At 42.7% G+C, this 14904-nt stretch overlaps 1 long non-coding RNA gene across 2 annotated transcripts in view; it reads left to right on the top strand.

The window, feature by feature from the left end:
* The window catches only part of LOC133269193 (uncharacterized), a 123091-nt gene that overhangs the window by 94598 nt on the left and 13589 nt on the right, over window positions 1–14904 (top strand). Inside the window, exon 2 of one of the 2 annotated variants that reach the window (XR_009743368.1) lies at window positions 4402–4466. The exons of the other annotated variant lie outside the window; for it this stretch is intronic. This is a non-coding gene — a long non-coding RNA (uncharacterized LOC133269193). The remainder of the gene's footprint in view (window positions 1–4401; window positions 4467–14904) is intronic. 2 annotated transcript variants of the gene reach the window in all.

Raw genomic sequence — 14904 nt, 5'->3', positions numbered from 1 at the left:
GTTTTCCCTCATCATACTTCTTGTATAGTGAGTTTCTGCCTGTAAACAGCACCTTAGAAAAGATACGTTCAGCAGTGTGAGCTCTCCAGCTTTACTCAGATCTACCTACCTCATAGCAAAACATGCTCAACAAGCAAATTAGGAGGGTAACCTGCTGCTACACACGTTGGCCAGAAAGGTAGTGCCCCCTTCGACTGTCCTATGCCTGAAATGTTTTAGGTAGAACACTTGGTTATACTTCTGCACCATCATAGAAAAGAGTAGAAAGGAGCCCAAGGGTTTCTAATCCATCCTGTGGCCACAAAGAAAGATGAACTGTGTTTAATCAGTCATATGGGCTGGGGTTTTCTTTCCGCTTCTAGTCTAGAAGAGGGTAGAAATTATTGGCTTGGTAGTTGGAATTTTGAAGGCTATATGTTTGTTTTTTCTGATAAAGAGTGGTTGGTAGCGGTTGCTAGTGTAGGATGAGGTACTAGTTAATCATTTTACGCAGAGCAAGATTTTAAACAAAAGGGATTTTAAACATAAGGCAGCTTCACAATATAAAAACCTTGTCTAAAACGAAGGTAACTGCTTAAAATGTTGCAGTTGTGTTAAGTTCCCTGTGTCTGAGTGAATCTGATAATGCAAAATGCAGTCAGAAAATTTGCTCTTTTTAATGTCAGTCTTTAACCATTTTGATGTTTCCAAAGCAGTCATTGATGGCAACTATTCATCCCAGTACTTGTTTTGGCAGGGGTAGGGCTGAAAGAGCTAAACACACTTCCAAGAAATAGTAGCATTTGCAAAAGTTTGTGTGTGCTTTACTATGCATTAACAGAAAAAGTAGTCAATAAAACTTGTTTTGGCTTGAATCTTCAAGCCATCTGTAAGCTTTACCTGTGACCTTTGCGACTGGGCTCCAAGTTCAGCCTTACTGATGGACTCTGGTCTACCATCGTATGTCCAAAATTAAGACAAGAAAGTTTAGTTTTAAGGTTCCTTCTGCGTGTCTCTTAGTAGAGGTGAGAAGCGGTCTCAGTACATTGTAGATTGCTGGATGTTTGGATCTAGCAGAAGCGCTCCTAGGGACAGCACTTCTAATTCAATCTTGAAAGGAATGGAAGATCTCTTTGTTGCCGGAGGAATTACTGCAGTGACAAAACAGGGCTATAGATCAAATGGTTAGGTTGAACAATAAGTAAGATGATGTATTTTAAATGGCTCAATGGTATAATAGCGGGGAGGTACCAAGTGCTCTTTGGAAAGTGGTTTCAGATGTTTCCTACCCAGAACAATACAGATTTTGGAGACTTTGTTTAAAAGCAATCACAAGGCAAAAGGTCACCATGCAAGCTGACTAATTGGTTGCTGGCCAGATGGAAACCTGTACTTAGTTCATTTCAAGGACAAGTTGCTGCTGGCTAATGCATGGCAGATGGGGAACCAGGGGAGTTTATTTTCATGAGTCACACTGATGTGAGGCCTGTATAACTCTTTGTACTGGGGGTTAAGCTAGATCTTGTTTTTCTCATCTGAAGGATAGCCTGTGCGTGCCCCATGTTAAAACAAAGAAGATGTGTATGAATCAAAGTAGAGATCTCACTGAGAGATCCTGTTTCACTGTGAGCTCAGACTGCAGTATCGCATGCTAACTTAGTCAAAGTACTGTGTAGGTCTAACCCTTTTCATTCTCCTGTGTCCTCTTTAGGATGCTTTCTGGATTACGTGATATTTATCTTCATCCACCATTTTGTCACTGTCTCCATAATACAGTACATAAATGCAAACATCTTTCCAGAACAAATCTACAAGATGATATCCCTCTCTGATTCTTCCCAAAGACCCACTTCTACAAGGAAATTTTCTGGCAGGAATGAACCTCTCTAACCTAGATGATTATCACTTGTATGAAGTATTAATCAGAATAGCTTGTAGATAATTCAAATAATACTTTTAAAACAAAGATTATTGTGTCATCTGGTACTTCTATGAAGATCCACCCGTTCCCATCTTGAGCATGGTCTCTTTTGTTCACATTCAGTGTACATCCTTCACATTCAATGTACATCCTTCAGCTTAGTCTACATCTCTATTTGGTAAGATCTTTACAGTATCTCCCTTTATCTGTTTTTGACGTGGAAGTAGATTCTTTAGCTTCAGGCTAAACGTACAATCTAATCCTTGTCTTTCAGAGCTTTGTAAAGTTGCCTTTCAGTTCTGTTCAGGTTTCCAGCATGCTAGGAGCAAAGAAACATTCATGTTTGAAATATCAAAACTTATCCGTTAGTCTTGCCTAAAAAGCAGAAATCTAAGATTCACCAAGTAAAGAACAGCCAAGATTCCCTGTAAAGTTTTTGTAGGTTTTGTTGCCTTTATTTTGAATTACGTAGAGAAGCGATGGAGTTAAAGGCCAGCTTTACTCAAGTACAGGATTGTCCCACACGTGTGTGTCCAAAAAGCTCTCTCATAAGTTGCATTCAGATTTGGCAAGCCTTCACCGTGATATGAATCCTTATTTTGTTTTATTTTTGCTGCCTGTCTTTTCTTATATAATAGGTCCTCCAAAACTTTACCAAGCTAAAGAGAATGCTCAATGCTGTGTGTACCCTGTGCAGATGACAGCTCTGGGCATACCATCATATGTTTGCATTGTAGAATATGACTTTCATAAGTAGTTTTCTCTAGTGGCTTAGGTTGTAAATATACTGATATGTAACTTGGTGTCAAGCTGGAGAGCTACCATGGGGAGGCAGCTGTCAGTATGGGTTGCTATGTATATAACATTTGGACTGTGCTTTCAGAATAGACATAGACCACATTGAAAGCCAGGTGAGGTTGTGACTTAACTGATTTCTGCAGTTATGAAAAAAGCTGCTTACTGTTCAGACTTGGATGTAATGCATGAAAGGAAAATAAATTTACAGTGGGAAGCATTAAATATTACTATTTTTCTGAAAATGTTGCTCTGAAAATTAAGATCTTACATTTGCAAAAAAAAAAAAAAAAAAGGAAACCCTAGAAAAAGCCCCAGTTGTTCTATATGTTTTTTTCCAAATAAAAATAAGGGTTTTTTTTTAATTTTAATGGAAATGTACATTTTTAAAAGTTACCCATTTTTAAAGAGATCCTCGACCATCCCTCTGAAATCATAGCAGTGGATTACATTTGCAATGAATTCTATCAGCAGTCAGGATCTCTGCTTGCAAGTGTAAACTCTCAAGCTCTAAAGCCTTTAATTACTCTAAAAGGCACAATATGCATAAATAAGGCATTTCATTCAGCAGCACCAGTTTGGTGGTTTTCTTATTTGCTTACTCACAAAGGTATTGAAAAATGTCCTTAAGAAGTCAAGAATAAATAACCTCCAAAGCCTAATACCAGCCTAGCCAGCCTGTAAATGCCAAGCTAAACCCAGGGGAAAACGAATCAGTTCTTAGGTAGTTAGAGGAAGAATGAGAACAAACATAATTAAACCAAAACCAGGAAGAGATAAAACTAGATAGGCAAGCTGAAACAAAGGAAACCGTTTTCCCTCTGATCATTTCTATACTTTCTTGATCCTTGCAGTTATAAATTGTCCTAAAAGTTGTGAGTTGAAGGGGTTTAAAACTGTACCAAATTAATTCTTTTTATGTTGTTACTTTGCTCCTGGGCTTTCAGGAGTAATACCTTGCAGAGTTTCTCTCCAAACTTGAGGTCAGAAGTTTGCTTTAAGGAGAAAGATGCATTAGAACTTACCCTGTAATCCCATGACTCCAGAGCTTGGTATTTAGGTATAATGCCAGATGCTGGCACTCTTGGAAATTCAAGAGCGTTAATGGCACTTATGCCCAGAACTGTCTCCCTGCTGGTGTTTGTGGCTTTGTACCTCTGATTCTGCAGCCAAAGGGAGGCCCAAGGAGGTTGCAGAGTGACCACAGCACACAGCCCCATTTCTTTGGAGCATGACATGGCAAAAGAAAGGCTTCGCAGTGGGCAGAGAAGTGTAGAGCAGACACCTCTGAAGCAACTGGTACCTGTGTGTGACCACAGGTCTCCCGTTGACAGTGTCTGTGTTGGTGTGTTGGTGCTGAGCTTCGCACACGAGAATCTGACCATAGTTTGCAACATCAAACACAGCTAAAACCACTGTAACCTCTTCCTACACAGCACATCAACCCTTTGCTCATCTGTCTTCTTTGGCAATACCAGCCACATCGCTGGTCTCATGGGGAACTTTCCATGTTGGACTCTGCAGGAGGGTCAGTGGCCTCAGCTTGTCCTGTCTCAGAGCTTAGCAGGAAAAGGAAATTGGTGGACTGAACAGGAAAACAGATTTGTAGTATTTTAAAAGCCAGCTTTCATCGTGTGCGGGGCTCCTTTGGCTCCATATTGATTTGATTGGGTTATCTTCAGCAAAGCATCTGTTTTAATTTACAGCTAATGCTCCAAAGGCTTGAATCCTGAGTCAGAAACTCTCCTCCACCCCCTCAAAATGAACAAAGGTAATATTTATTTCAAACACAGAAGGCAAATGAGTGAGTGGAAAAAAACACAGGCATGCAACTACTCTGTGATTTAAAGATACATCATGTGAAATCCAAAACTGTTTCTCTGCTATCACCCTTAGGTTTTTGCTGTCTCACTGTTGTTTTACCAAAAGCAAGCATTTGATCAGATTTTGGAGGAAGATGACTGGGGTTTAATCCAAAATTTACCAAGAAATTCAATTTTGTAGGGGCCAAATTCATTTGAATCTGGTAAAGAACAATTTTGGCCAGAAACGTGGGGGAAGAATCAAGAACAAACCAAACCAGCCAACCAACCGAGAAGTGCTCTTGTTTTGTAACAGATCTCTTTGTTCGAAACAAAAGGAGAAGATATCAACAACAGTGAATCAGATTACACCCCCAAAACGAACCGTGCAGTAAGTCAAAGAAAGTGTTTTATTCAACCCAAGAGAGTTATTTCCAGGTTGTTTGTGGTTGCTGTTGTTGTTGCAGAAAGTAATCATCATTTCTGATTTAGGTCAACCCGAATAAAAATTGATGTAAGATTCTTCAGGTTAGCAGCAAACCCAGCGAAAGCATTATTCATATGGAGATGTTTTTCTTGACGTTTATTATAGTAATATGTTTTATCTGTGCAGCATGCAAGCTGTTATTCTAATAACTGCTGTTATGCCTGAAAACATCTTGCACATCCTGATCCTGAAATTTTCCTATGCCAAGAAAATTGTTATTTACGTAGCTCAGGTTTGTTTCGTGGTGTAACCTACCCTCTGCTGCCCACTGGCTTTAGATTTTCAGGGTAATTTCACTTGTGACTTTGAGTGTATGGGGCCCAGGCAGAGAAATGCAAGGCAAAGGTCTGAATTCACAGCAGCCTCTGTGAGTGCATTGCTGCCCCTTGGCACAGACTCTTCAGCTGCACTTCAAACTGCAAACCCAAAGGATGGTTTCAGGAAATGGTCTCCCAATACTCAGATAGGTCATTGGCCCTCCAAGCTGTCTGCAGTCTGTGAAAGATGAGCACAGGGAAGCTGCCAGAGGAAGATAAAGACAAAATATAAGCCATGTGTGTGACACTGAGGCAAGGTCAGTGCCCCAAAAGGGGCACTCTGAGCTAATTTGCAGCATGCGAGTTGACCCAGAGCATGGCAGGATCGAAGACTTCACTTCCTCGAGATCAAGACTCAGCATGAGGGAAGAGGGAGCGGGATAGAAGAGCTCGAGGAAGCATCTGCCAGCTAGCTACCACTGGCTTGTCTTACCGAGCAGCAAAGTCATCTCAGTTGCTGGCGTGCTCTCTCGTCTTCCAACTGATGAAGAAAAGAACCTGATTTTCTCTCCTGCTGCTGGTGTTGCTGTTGGAATTGCCAAGGTTTTCGGAAGTGCTGATACAGAAGATTTGCAATTGGGTATAGCTGTTGACAGCTCCTTTCGCAAGTAATGAAGTCTAACAAAGGCAGTGCCTGCTACTGCCCAGAACTGCCACTTAGCGTGGCAACAGCTGAAATCTGTGCAGCAACTTCTCTTGCTACACACCAAACGAGCCCAAGCACTTTGAGCTGGGGACCAAGGGAATAAAATACTGAGCTAGGTATGGCAACATGGCAAGAGAAGCCAGGCTGCATCTCCCTTCAAACTGCCAATCTGCCATCTGCTACCCTTTCATTTTCCCTCGCACCACTGACGCAAGGAGTGTCCAAACTTCAGCACATGTTTTGCAAACAGCAGTGCCCCGTGGGCTGTTGCTGTAGGTCTGCCATCGCCGTCAGGCCCGTTCCAGCCTACTTAACCATTTAATTTGGTAAATGTCAATATGGCCTTTTTGTTCGTCTCATCACCATATGCTATCCGATTAAAAGTCAGTCGGGTTTCTCTCAGCCCCTCTTTCTTTCAGGAAGATCACAGGCAGCTGACAGCCCCATTGGGAGTTTTAGGTAAAGGTGAGCTGTGTGCTGTGAAAGTGCTGCTGCTATTGTAGGCATTGCAGCTCTGCTTCAGAAACACTGCCATGAAGTGGGGCATCACTGCACAACTCATGCTACAAACACTGCTTGGAAACTCATGTGAGCCCTTAAAAGGGAGGGCAAGGGGAAGATCCGTAGATAAGGTATAAAGTATGCAGATGGGTATGAATCTGTGGAGTTCTACTAATAAATCAGTCAATAAGAAGTGCACTAAACTTGCTGACAGAGTTTTCTTTATTTCCCTTAATACTTGAATCAAAGAGTGACACAAAGAATTGCATTGGACAAAAGTCAAAGGTTGGTGAAGATGAGAGGTGGAAAGGGGGCAACAAAAGAAGAAGAAGGAAACAGCAGCAAGTTCTTTCCTTAGAGACATTGCTCACAAACATTTGAGATAGAAATCTGTTTTACAAGTTTTGCACTGCTTTCTCCTCTCTCTCATACGAATGCTCTGTGCACACGCTTCTTGTTCTTTGAGGGCCATTAATTTATCGTCTCTTCTTCATGGTCCTCTGGATCATGATTTTGATATTTTAAATAGGAGCAGGCAGGAGTACATACAAGGCAGAGGGAAAGGCAGGGTTTATTTGCAGAATTGGCAGAGTGATTTAGTCGAAAAGAGCATTAACCTTGGACAGGACAAAGGCAGCCTTATTTCTGGCACAGCCGCTGACCTCCTGCATAACAGCATCTTTCTGGTTGGTCTCTAATTCCTACAACCCCATCAGAGGAGTCCCATGAGTGCTGGCTCACTCACATTCACTCTCCAGCTGCATCTTTGCCTAATCTAAGATTCAGCCCGCATGGCAGAGTTCACCTTGGCGTCTTCTTCGCCTTACATTGGAAGAGAAAATCTTCTCTTTCTCCCTAAGGGGTTTCCCTTTGCAGAGAGGAATGTGTGGGGTGTGCGGGAGGATTGTATATAAAAGTGAGCGCAGAGGGCAGTCCTCCAGCCTTTCAGCTGTCATGCTTTGGGGGCACTGCTGGGGAGACCATAGGCACACTGCCTGCAAGAGGTGGAGAGAGGGGTGGTGGTGGGAGCAGGGGAGAGACCTGCCCCCAGCTCACCCATCAGTCTGCTCCAGCACCACTTTAAACTTCAGCCACCACAGGACCCAGCCCAAGGTCAGGCTTACAGCCAGCACATGCTTTGGCTTGAGCAAAGACAGAAGACCCAGGGCTGTAGTTGCATTTGGAGAGTGCCTTTTCATTGGTTTTGTAATATGAGCTGGGGGAGACTGGTTATGAAGATCTAGTTTTTCCTTTCCTCATGTATTGCATTTGCTCGCTCACAGTGGTTTTTTTCTTCGTAACTTTCCAGTTTGGAAAATGCATTTCAGCTGTGTGTCATCACAAGTGGCCTGCCAGCTCCTGGCTGAAAACAGGGGGCTGAGCCCCTGCTTCAGGAGCTGGGTCTTAGACCCCAAGATGAATCATGGAGTGATGGGCAGCATGTTGTGAGCACAGTGATGACTGCAACAGCTGCTGGGTTTTACTCTCTGAATTAAAATAGATGTCACTTTTTACACCTCTCCTTTAAGTTTGATTCCTTATGCAGCACTAGGCAGCCTTAGTCTGTCTGTTGGAGGGAAGGTGGAGATTTAGCTTCTGTAAAGGCAGTTTCATTGAGAATTGTTACTTGGAGATACATATTTTCTGTCATTCCTACTGCTGTGGAATGATCTATATATCCTGGTATTTGCTATCCTGTTTTTTTCCATCCTCTTCTTTATATATCTCATCTTTTGGATTGTGCTTTTCAAGCAAAGACTAAGTTGTCAAAGGTCTGTACGTTAAAATACCTAGCATTTAAAAGGACTGATCATGTTACAGCTGTTTGGATGCCATCACAATGATCTGTTGTGTATTAATTGTTAGTAAATAACAGGTTACCAAAGCTTATCCTCAAAATATAAAGCAAAATTCTAACTGTATTCATTAATTGATTTCTTATATTAAACATTACGTGTAAATTTAACAGTCATTGTACAGGACAGGATTTGGAAGTTGCTGGATAGCCCATGTCATGCCATTAGTCTAAAATATATTATATTCTTTTTCTACCCAGGTTTTTAACTCATACAAGTCTGTAAAATCATTGTCCAGATACAACATCAGATTCTCTTACTTACAGAAGAAAAAAGGGCTACATACATGCCAATCTTAAGGAGTTGAAGAAAAACCTTGTTCTTGGTTCCAGCACAGGTGCCTTACACTGTTGGGCTGAAGTAACCACAATCCTAAGTGGTGGTAAATGAGTTTTTGATCTTCTGAATGTTCAGTAAGCCCAAGAAAGAATCTGTCCTTTTACCCCCACCGTGGTCCTTGCAATTCAGAGCTGGGTTAGATTAGTGTGGCTTTGCAGAAGTGTTGCGCTCGTCAGCCGTCACTCTAATACCACTCACAACGATGGAACAGCAAACGGAACAACGAGGTGTTCCATTCACCTGATGGAGATGAAGGGTATTGCTTTCTGCTTCCTGCAAGGACTTTGTTGGCCTTGACTAGCATTTGCACTTGCTCACTTGGTAGGTAGTGTAAATTGAGGAGCTAAAGGGAGCAGAGTTGACTAAAAGGGCCAGGAGACAGGATTAAGGAGTGTATTTGCTCTATGAATGGGTTGAGTGTGAAATTAGTACTCCAGCTAACCCGCTGTAGCAGAACACTGATGCAGCACACATGGAGCTGGTCTTCCCTTCCTCAAAATTAAGTGCTTGCTACTGACCAGCCGCAATTAAACTCTCTGGCCTTTGATGAAGAGACATGCTGTGGTTTGTGCTAAAAATACTGGCTTTGGCTGAAATAAGAGGATGAAACTAGATAATCACAGAATGCAACATTAACCAGCGGGACAAAAATGGATAGTCAATTTAATCCAAAGCTTACTGGTTCATTATTTCATATCACCGGGCTCTTCAAAAGAAATTACAGCATTTACTCAGTGGAAACCGGGGCTTGTCTGCTTGCAGCACTCTCCTAGATATTCTTTAGCTCAAGCAGTGTGTTGATATCTGCATTTTGCTTTAACAAATGAGGCAAATTGAATTCCCCAAAGGATCAATTGGTTTTGCTGCTTTCCACATACTTTTTAAATACATTCAGTAGCTAACAGAGAAGACTGCCTTAGGGACTTGCTTGAGTTGAGGCTGAATTAAAGATATTTATTCATAACGTGAGCATACTACCTGAAGCTAACCCAAGAGGGAAGAGTGCCTAGAGCTGAGGGACAAGGACTGAGTTTTGTCTCAGCCTCTGCAGGGCAGTCTGATCTAAAGGAGAAATGGTGGCTGGAGACCCAATCTAAATTAGGGCAGTGTCTAGCTCTAGCCACAGCCTTTGATTAAGGTGCTGAATCAATATGAGGAGACGGAGAGCATGAATCTGTTTCTGCCTCTTTCAGTAGTCGGAACAAGGCTTGCTTAGTTGGTTATTTTCCGTATTAGCTCAGTAATGCTCTAGTGTCACTGTGAAAACCCTGGCTAAATGGCTGCCCTTTCGCTGAGGGATTTATGGCTAAACCAGAAGTGGGCAAGTCATGAGAGAGGGAAGGGAGGGATGGAGGGAGGAAGACAGGGATAAGGAAAAGAGGGAGAGAGGGGGGAAGAAAAGGAGGAAGGAGGGGAGGAAGGACAAAAGGAAGGGAGGAAGGAAGGGAGAAAGGGAGGGAGGAAGGGATGAGAAAGGGAGGGAAGAAGAAAGGGAAGAAGGGAGGGAGGCTGGCAGGCAGGATGGAAGGAAGGTCTATGCCTATGTAAATGTGAGGTGACCAGCACACAGAGCACATTTGAGTGATGAAAGACACTACCAAGTCTGCTATTTACCCAGCTGGCGTATGTGTATTTAACGGGGAGGAAACGTCCCCCCATCACGACTCTTTCTTTTGGTTGCCTGAACCTGGCCCCATGGCTCAGCCTGACTCCTGAAGGCTGGCGTAGCCCCTGACAGCAAGCTGTTGCTCTGCTGAACTTCCCTCAGCAGCAGATTCCTTTTTGCTGTAGCTGTCCCAGCAGTGCATCTAAAGACTTCAGTTAGAAAGTCCAAGTTCAAACCACCCGTGCTTAGCTGGGTCTGTGTGCCATCTGCTCTGTACAGAAGATGTGATGGCAGTGCCTGTGCTGAGACTGATGGGTAGCCTGATGAAGCAGGAGGGGCTTCAAGGAGAAAGCCTCTGCAGCAGTGGGGAGAAGAGATAAGCGATGCCAAGAAGCACACAGCAAAGGACGCTACGTGTGCCTGCACTTGCTGGCACTGAAATCAGCCACATGCTGTAGCATTTTACTCTGGCCTTAACTGTAGGCTTTCCTTGATGCTTCTGCTTACCGCCCAGTAATGCTGATGAATGGCTTGTGCCCGTCTATGAGCATGCCTATGCACTTTTCAGGACCTTGGCAGTTCATTTTATCCTCCTCAACTTGCTGCTGAAATGTTATTCCTTTTTCATCCACTTACTGGGCAACTTGAGTCACAGGTCTCCAACAAGGTGGCAGTGTGTCAGGAGGCAAGGAATTAGATTACAGTTTTGTGACTTTTTCCTTCCACTTGAATTACTTTTGCTTCTTTTTTACTACTCTTACAAATATTTCTATGCCAGTGTTTGCAAAGCATCAGCATTTTTTGCTGTTTTTCTGACCCCTGGGTGTTACACTGTATGTGATGAACTATTCACTCCACATTCTTTGTGATCTTATTGGGATATATAGCTCCTTACTATGCACAGGCCATTTACACTTTTCTGGGGTTATAAAAGGGGTGGCAACCTAGTAAAAATGGGAAACAGTTTGGTGTAAGGGAAGGACTTGAGAGGCAGCCTCAGCAATATGGAAGGGGCATGTGGTATTCAGTTTATTACCACTTTACAGGCTCCTGAAGCTGTTAAAGCAGGGTTGAGCATACCCTGCTGTTGAACATCCCCTGCTTAGCTCAGGTGGAAGCTCTCACCTCCTCCACTCTTTCATCCTCCCTACCACATTCCTGCATTAAAGTTATGTGGAAAGATCCTACTCTTCACTAGGAAGTCAAATGAGAGAAATAAGGCATGGAAATAGTGTGGAAAGCCAACGTATGTCTTCTGTATGGTGACTGTAATGCACAGCAAGAGTCTCGGTACCTTGTGTCAGTAAGTGTAGAGACTTGAAACTTTTAGGCAACGTTTTCCAGCAGGTCGTACCTATGCATTAGGATTTCCCCGGTCAATAGAAACTGAGCAGTAATAACCTTAATTAACATTTGCATAATTGGGATTAGGAATTTACAGAAGAACCGGTGTAGTAACATCATAAAAGATTGTTTAGCAGATATTGAATGATGCTTTTGTTTCGTTTTGTTTCAAGTCGCAGTGAGCAGCAAACAGGATGTGTCTAGTTGATTATGTAATTAAACATCCTAAGTGGCTCTAAGCTGAAGTAATTAAACATATTAAGTGGCTCTAAGCTGAAGTAATTAAGCACTTTCTAGGGTGAGTAAGATCTACAAGAAGGCCAAGTGTTTCCTGAGGAGTCCAGCTAAACCATGGACGTTGTCCAGCTTGAAACTCCATTCTAGGTTGTTCGTTGCTGTTTGTTGATAGTTTCAGATGCTTGCTCTCAAGAAGCGCTCCTTGAGCATTAACACATAATTCTATTAGACAGAATACTTCATTATTTGCTGCTCAGCTTCAGTGGTGCTATGGGAATTGGGGCCTCAGATAACTCCTTTTTCACTGTCAGATTACCCGAAGCATCGGTTCTGATGGATCCAGGACTAACTTTGGACCCAGATTAAAGCTCCATGACTTTGCCTTGTGCGTGCTTTGAATTTTTATGCAGATGCTCAGAAAGTAGCTAGCAAAGGGGCAGTGGGTAGTGAAGCAGTAGAGAGACAACACCTGCAGGTCCCTCCGGAACCCGAAAGCAGCTAGTTGCAATTAACAATCAGCAGCAGGGTACCAGAGACTTAATTGCAGGAACAAGGGCAGTAAGTCCCTGATAAGGCGCTGTGGGAAGTGTCAGCTCTGATTTTTATTTCGCAGTTTGAAAGCACTGAGGTGGTGGTGCTGAAAGAAGCAGAACATTTTAAAGAGAGAGAGTCCTGCAGAACTCCAAATTTATCATCGTTCTAAAAAGATCAGGAAGGAAAAGAATACAGAAACTAAATGAACCTACCTTATCAAACACGATAAGGTAGTTCATTTCATTTCCCTCAACCCAAGGGTTGGATATTACAGAACCTCTTATGAGGTGGCAGCAAAGAAGCATTTCAGTGCTGTAGGAGTTATTAATGGACTGATATTACTGTTAGTGCTGCTGAAGAACTTCCAGCGAATGAGATAGTACAGAAAGAAAATCAAAAGGTGATAGGACAATTTCCCTTCAAGTTGCCCGCCTTTGGATTTATTAGTTTATCTGTACTTACAATCTGATGCTTGTTCTTCCCAAAAGCCTTCTTGCCTTCATTCAACCTTTAGGTTTCTTGGGCTTCCCTTTTTCCCCTTACAGCGTCACACTGGTCTATGGGATAGCACATTGCCAAGGAAGTCCCTTCTCTGACATCCCCACAAGCTTTACTCTCGTTCCTTTGGCTCTGTTTGTTCTCAGATATTTTTGGTCACATTTGGAAAAAATTTATCTTTCCGGTCGCAGCATGTTAAATTATCCTGATTTTTGTAAGTTGAAAGTGACTGAAGGTGTATGTTTTCAATCAATTTTTAAGACTCATTCTTTCTGAGATTGCACATCTCTAAACTTGAACTTCCTTTGTGCTTTGGCAACCGACTGAAAACGAGATAATTTAGTTAAGAAGGAAATGAATTATTAACCCTCTGAAACCCTAAGAGCATCACCTAATGAAAACTCAGTACTTCAGAGATCTTTGGGAAGCATGGTATATAGTTCAGAGGAGCCACAAGGGAAGTGACTGAAATATGAACTAGAAACCCAGAATGCTTACAGGTCATGTAACTAACTTCTAAGGTAAAACAGAAAAAACCCTGAAATTTCATGCCTTGCAAAAGGAGCAGATGAGGGTACAACAGACCGCTATGTGCAATAATTACTAAATGCTCAGATGTTAGACTAGAGGATCCAAAATATCATTTCATTTTAGCATATAGAAGACCCGCGGCTCTTTTTATTGCATGCTTTGGCTACGCTTCTGCGTGTTCCCAACTGTGAATTTTGACTGCACGTTAGGTATGGACTAATCCAATTTGTCACAGCAAAACTTGGCAGAGTCAACTGAATTTCCCTGATTCAAGGACAAGATGGTTTAGTTTTGTACAGGGTTCACATCAAACTTGAAAATTCTTCTTAGGGCACGAATGCTACACCAAAACCAGACTGGAGTGTTCTGAAGCAAGTTATAATAAAGCAAAAAATACAGTTAAAGCACCGTAGAAGAAGACAAATGTACCACTCCCATTGGAACAAATGACAGAATAACAGCTTCTATTGACAGTTGCTTTATTATTGGAAAAATCCTTTTCTGGGGAGTCTGGATTGCACAGAGCCATCCTGTAAAGGCAAAGCCTGGCTGCTGTTAATCCTGGCCTTTGGCAGCTGAAAATCTGTGCTCCAGCTCTGTTCAGCCCACTTCTTTTTGAGAGCAGTGGCAACGATGATGAATTTCTGCTCTGCGACATCCACAGCTCGCGCTAAGTCTCCTGTAATCAGATACCCTGTCAAAGAGTCCTCCTTCTCTAACACCACTTCTGTGTTTACTGAGCCAGACATATGTGGCAAACCTCATGGAATAAGGCTTTCTGCCTTTAAGTGAGTCCTGCTGTTTGAGCTGAGCAGGTTGGTTCAGTTCTTCTGAGAGGCAGGGGCTAAACCGGCCATCAGCGCCCTGCAGCCAGCGCTGGGGTTGGGTGATACCCCTGTCTCCAACCCGCAGCAATGCAGGAGCTGCTGCCTGTGCACTTCAGCCATTCCCTCTGGAGTCTGGGAGATTGATGGGCAAAGCAAGACATGTACGGGCACAGCTCCCCCAGCTCTACCCGCCCATGCTCACACATCCATCTCATAAATCTATCTTAGTCTATTTACTGGGGCCGTAGAGCCTGCTGGTGTCAGTGATTGCTCATTAGCCCATATTCATGACAATTATCCCTAAGGAAGGGGGAGCTGTAGCCTCTCCTTTTGGAATGCAAATTAAGCAAAGTTTGGAACTACTGCACCAAATCACGGGATGCCAGGCTGTCATTACTGCACTTGGTTTTTCAGAATACAGTTTTAATTGCACTAATTATCACAGGCTTCCACAGGTATTTTCAGGCTTTAATGAAACACTTTATGAGAATTTTAATCATGCTCCCGTGGAAGGCAGTGGCAAAAACGCTTCAATGGCGTTGGATCAGAGTACACACAGTGAGGGTTATTTATTGTTCTTGTATAACTAAATAACGACATAAATCTGCAGCTGTACAATAGGAAGCTTTAAACTAAGGTACTCGTGATTCATTCTATTTGGAATAGTTAGACAAATAGGGCCTC

Source organism: Pezoporus flaviventris, unplaced genomic scaffold (assembly GCF_033815535.1).
Source record: "Pezoporus flaviventris isolate CSIRO_AGI_PZ_B2104156 unplaced genomic scaffold, CSIRO_AGI_Pfla_v1 ptg000015l, whole genome shotgun sequence".
NCBI lineage: Eukaryota > Metazoa > Chordata > Aves > Psittaciformes > Psittacidae > Pezoporus > Pezoporus flaviventris.
This window is presented reverse-complemented; position numbering and strand designations above follow the sequence as displayed.